Source organism: Trachemys scripta, chromosome 16, assembly GCF_013100865.1.
Source record: "Trachemys scripta elegans isolate TJP31775 chromosome 16, CAS_Tse_1.0, whole genome shotgun sequence".
Lineage (NCBI taxonomy): Eukaryota > Metazoa > Chordata > Testudines > Emydidae > Trachemys > Trachemys scripta.
Genome location: NC_048313.1, coordinates 29,295,852 through 29,301,851, shown reverse-complemented (window position 1 = coordinate 29,301,851; position 6,000 = coordinate 29,295,852).

Here is a 6,000-nt window from a genome sequence, read left to right as displayed (position 1 = left end):
TTAAAACCCAGGTGCCCTGATTAGCCTGCCTTAATTGATTCTAGCAGATTCTTCTTAATTATTATTAATAATAATAATTAATGGAGATATCCCATCTCCTAGAACTGGAAGGGACCTTGAAAGGTCATCGAGTCCAGCCCCCTGCCTTCACTAGCAGGACCAAGTACTGATTTTGCCCCAGATCACCAAGTGGCCCCCTCAAGGATTGAGCTCACAACCCTGGGTTTGGCTTCAGGTGTCCTAATTAGCCTGCCTGCCTTAACTGGTTCTAGCAGGTTCCTGATTACTCTAGTGCAGCCCCTGCTCTGGTCACTCAGGGAACAGAAAACTACTCATCCAGGGACCAGTATATTTGCCCTCTTCCAGACTCCTGTACCCCACTGGTCTGGGTCTATCACACCTCGTTATCTCCAGACTGATTCACCTGTATATTTATAACTGCCTCTGGAAATTTCCATTACATGTGTCTCACGAATGGGGTATTCACCCACGAAAGCTTATGCTCCAATACATCTGTTAGTCTTAAAGGTGCCACAGGACTCTCTGTTGCTTGTCTTGTTGTTGTTACCAACTAGTTGCTCCCCTTAACTTCACTGGCCAGTTGAGTTAGATAGGGGAGGGGTGGAGCCAAGGTTCTGCCGATCCAGATCGATGCTCCCATGTTGACAAGATGAGACCCGGGGTCCTCTGCAAGACACCTCACTTTTATAGCAGCTTCCCTCTCATACATAGCTGTACCAGATTCAAAATCTGTGTCTGTGTCAGTTGGTCCTTTGTGATGCTTCCTTCTGGGTGTTGTCCCACTGCTGTTCAAAGAGGGTGTTTCCAAAAGAAGGTGCTTGCTTCTAACCCCCCTGTTCCCCACCCTGAGGCCGTCAATATGTCTACTCTTCTTTAGTGAGCCCACTTGACAAGTTTTATTGTCCTTGGGTCTGGCTTCCATTCCCCCTCCAACTAGCAGTCTGGAGGTGCTGCCTTCCACGCCCTGATCATTCACACCTCATTCATTCAACATGGCAATTGATTAAGGGGTGGGGGGGGAGATCTTATTCTACTCCTAGCTAAAAGACATTTTTCTTCTACTTTAACTACCCTTAGGGGCTATAACATTATACCAAGGCTTAACACAAGTTTTCTATAAGTTTTTCTACATAGGGATCTGATATAAAGTTCCTATATCAAAGGACTTGATACAAAGTTGTATGAAAATAGCTTAATACAGGGTTATATGAAGAGGCATAATACAAAGTCATATGAAAGTTAGAGGTTATATATGGATAGGCTTAATACAAGGTTATATAGAGAGACATAATATAGTGTCATATGAAAGTTATGTGTAGATGCTTAAGACATAGATTTAACTACAGGGTTCATTTGGGTAGGGGTCTAGGTGTAGGTGGTTGGCACTCAGTGGGGAGGGTGTCGGGGGGGCTCATCGGGGTGGTACAGATGCAGGGGAGGTGGGGCTTCTCAGGATGAGGATTTGATGGGCTTGCTTAACAGGGGAGCCCCAGCTGCTGCCAAGGGGATCCGCATGCTGAGCCCCCGTTTCCTCTATCCCAGGGATCAGCAACCTTTGGCACATGGCCCACCAGGGTAAGCTCCCTGGTGGGCCAGGCCAGTTTGTTTACTTGCCGCCTCTGCAGGTTCAGCCAATCGCGGCTCCCACTGGCCGCGGTTTGCTGCTGCAGGCCAATGAGGGCTGTGAGAACCCATGGCCAGTACATCCCTCGGCCCACACCACTTCCCGCAGCCCCTATTGGCCTGAAGCGGCGAACCGCGGCCAGTGGGAGCCGCGATCGGCCGAACCTGCGGACTCGGCAGGTAAACAAACCAGCTCAGTCCGCCAAGGGACTTACCCTGGTGGGCCGCGTGCCAAAGTTTGCTGATCCCTGCCCTATCCCCTTCTCTTCCCCATCCCACCCCCTTCCTTCCCCACTGCCTCTTTCTCCCTGCCCCCACTTCCCCATCCCCTTTTCTTCCCCATCCCATGCCCCATCCCCACTGCTCCATCTCCTCACCGTCCCACTCCCTTCCTTCCCCACTGCCTCTTCCCCTTGCCCCTGCTTCCCCATCCCCTTCTCTTCCCCATCCTATGTCCCTTCCCCACTGTTCCATCTCCTCCCCATCCCACCCCCTTCCTTCCCCACTGCCTCTGTCCCCCTGCCTTGCCTGCCCCACCACGGCACTCACTGTTGTAGAAGATGAAGGATGGCTCCCAGCACACAGAAGGGAGCTCAACCAGCACTCGGACCCAGAAGGTGGTGTCCAGCTGCAAAGTCCCTTTGCAAAGAGCAGCACCTTCATTTTTCAGCCTGGCTGTGCAGCTCTGCAGTCACAGAGTAGGTATGCTCATTCCACCCCCCTCCCCAAACCCCCACCCCGCCTCTTCTCTGGCTCCTCTCCCCAGGTGAGCATGCTGCGGCTGCCCTCCTGCCGGCAAACAACTGATTGAAACAGCTGATTGGCGGCAGGGAGGGGGAGGGTGGAAACGAAGCAAGCTGTGAGAGGAGGCAGGGGAGGGGGAGTTTGGCTGCCCTGCAGCAGGAGTCTCAGTGCCAGGAGCACCAAGCTTCTGTCCCCCGCAGGAGAGAGCGGGGGGTGGAGAAGAGTGGGCCTGGCTGGGGGCCCCCCTGGAGTGTGGGCCCGGCGCCATGGCACCAGTGACTCCATGGCAAATCTGCTACTGGGTGGGGAGATCTTGTGGGCAGGGCAGAAGGAAATTTTGTGGGTTTGTACAAAAGATATACAGGGCATGGGAGGTCTAAGGTGAAAGGGGCAGAGAAAAGGGGCTGGGGGACCCCGCTGCAGAGAGAGGAGGGGGACAGACACCTGGGGGGTAGGAAGTGGTGTTATTCCAGCGCCAGTGTCAGGTGCAGCATCCCAGCTCCCCACTGACAGCCCCAGGCAGAGACCAGCCCGGCTAGGCCAGTGAGTGGGACCCCGACACCCTCCAGGGGCTGCTTCATGGGGGAGCCCGACGTGCCCAGCGCTGGGGCAGCTCCTCTAGCTGGAACCACAGAGGCTGGTGCTCGTGAGGCCAGATGTCTGGGGTTCAATCCTGGGGTGCATCAGTCAGGTCGGGAGCAGTCTGGGAGGTGGGATTCTCCAAGGCAGGGGTGTTTGGGGGCAGGGGGTTTGTGCTGGCATCTCAGCCCCTCGAGGGGAAGCAGCTCATCCCTCAGGGAGATTCTTTTCTCTGTATGGCCAGATCCAGGCTCCTGGGGGTGCAGAGAAAAGGAGGGTTAGAGGGGCCTGTGTCTCCCTGAGCCTAGCCCCTGGGGGGAGTAAGGGGCACAGAGGAGGGGTCACCTCACCTAGGGCACCCCCCTCGGATCAGCCAGGATCAGCCCCAGGACGAGCAGGACCACGGTGCTCAGTGCTAGTCGGGCTATGTTGGCATGGGTGAAATCCAGGTTCCCCAGGATGTCTGCTGTGGGGTGAAGGGGAGAGTCACTTGGCAGCTCGAATGCGGAGCTCAGCAGCTGGCGCTGCCCTGGGAGCAAAGCCCCCAACCCCCCATCTGGCAGGTCTGGCCCAGCCCCCCTCTGGGGGTCTACCAGGTGCTGCAGCTCTGGGGTCTCCCTGGGCCTGGACCCCTCAGGGGAGGCTGCGTCCTGCTGCCCTGAGGGGCTAGCATCAGCTTCACCGGTAAATGGGACATCTGGACAGTTGAACTGCCCCCTGAGCCACCCAGCACCTCTGTAGTGCCCCTTTGTCCACCCCCACAGGTACTTCTGTCTGTCTGCTGTGCAGTGAGCCCATCCCCGGGGTGTATCGGCTCCTACCAAACACAGCCAGGCAGTGCATGTGGGGGGGAGGCTGGGATGTCACCCACTACCCCCACATCCCAGCGGTGCCCAGGGCCCAGCCAGATACAGCAGAACATCTATTGGGGGGTGGGTTGGGGATCCCCTGAGAACCCAGTGGGGGGAGGGCAAGGAGAGGGTAATGATCACCCCTATTGCCAGGGGGACACCATGGGGCCTAGGGAGGGGGTTTATAGCCCCAGTCCCCCTGCTCCCAGCATGGCCAAGTGCCCCAGACCCTGCCCCACTCCTGGGATCCCTGACAGCTTCCTGGCCACGATCTGCAGAGCAGGAGACTTTGGGGGAGCTGGGAGCCTGGCAGTGGGGGAGGGGCAGTGGTGTCTGGGCCCCACACGGACTCACTGCCTCCTTCCCAGCCCCAGCCCCTGGGCACCATGAGCCTGTTTCCAGGGCTGGTTCAATGGTGATTCCCCCCTTGCCCCAGTACCTGGCCCTGTGCTGCCCAGACGGGTGGGAGCTGGCTCCGCTCCAGGCTGGGTCGGGTCGGTTCCCGTTGCGGGAATAGAACCAGCGTCCGTAAGGGCAGGGGGAGGGGATGAAAGAGCGACTCCGTTATTGCCCCCCCGACTGTATCAATCCTCGCGGTCAGTCCCAGGAGGAGGAGGGGGATTTTAGTGGCTGGGGAGTGGGGACCCTCCCTTCCCTTGCTGAATCAAACCAAGAGGCGCTAATTCCGACAGCCCAGACTTGCTCTGAGATCACCAGTGGGGGTTGGGAACCACACAGGATCCGTCATTTCAGGTCCAGTTTTCATGTAGACATGGTCTTAGTCCATCTTTGTACCCCTCACCAGTCATGCTCCCATTTGTCCACCGCCCTACATCCCCATGGACCCACATTCCCATGGACCTGTGGCCGGCTGTCCCCACTAGGACTGCCAACTTTCTAATCACACAAAACCAAACATCTCTGCCCCACCCCTACCACGCCCCTTCTCTGAGGCTCCACCCCCGCTCACTCTATCCCCTCCTCCCTCCATCGCTCACTCTCTTTCCCACCCTCACACACTTTCACTGGGTTGGGGGAAGGAGTTGGGGTGAGGGAGGGATTATGGGCTCTGGGCTGGGGGGTGCAGGCTCTGAGGTGGGGTGAGGGATGAGGGGTTTGGAGTGCAGGAAGGGGCTGTGACCAAGAGGTTCAAAGTGCGGGAAGGAGTGCAGGCTCCATCTCACGGTGCAGACTCTGGGGTGGGTCCGGGGATGAGGGGTGTGGAGTGGAGGAGGTGGCTCTGAGATGTGGCAGGGGGTTGGGATGCATCCAATTTTGGGGCCCTTACTACAGAAAGGATGTGGACAAACTGGAGAGAGCCCAGCGGAGGGCAATGAAAATGATCAGGGGTCTGGGGACCATGACTTATGAGGAGAGGCTGAGGAAACTGGGCTTATTTAGTCTGCAGAAGAGAAGAATGAGGGGGGATTTGATAGCAGCCTTCAACCACCTGGAGGGGGGTTCCAAAGAGGATGGAGCTCAGCTGTTCTCAGTGGGGGCAGATGACAGAACAAGGAGCAATGATCTCAAGTTTCAGTGGGGGAGATCTAGGTTGGATATTAGGAAAAACTATTTCACTAGCAGGGTGGTGAAGCACTGGAATGGGTTCCCTGGGAAGATGATGGAATCTCCAGCCCAGGGCCGGCTCCAGGCACCAGTGCAGCAAGCAGGTGCCTGGGGCGGCCAACAGAAAGGGGCTCTTGTCCGGCTCTTCGGTGGCAATTCGGTGGCGGGTCCCTCAGTCCCTCTCGGAGGGAAGGACTCACTGCCGAATTGCCACTGAAGAATGAAGAGCCGATCTCGGCTTCTTTTTTTTTTGCCGCTTGCGGTGGCAAAAACGCTGGAGCCGGCCCTGCTCCATCCACTGCGCTTGGCTGCACTTGGGAGTTACAGTGCAGTAAAGGAGCCCCGGGCGTCCTAGCTCAGTCCCCGTCCACACTGGTTAGGCACGTAGAACGCTCTGACTCCATGGCTACAGCACTGCTGGTACTCCATCTCGGCAAGTGGAATAACTTTTGCTGCGCCTTGGCTATGACGCCCAGGCATCAGTGTGAACAAGGTGTTTCGTTACTGTGCTCTGATTGGCCTCCGGAAACATCCCATAATCCCCTTAAATCAAGTGGCCACTCGTGTCATTGTTTTGAACTCCTGTAGGAATACAGAAATGCCCTTTCAAAGCTCC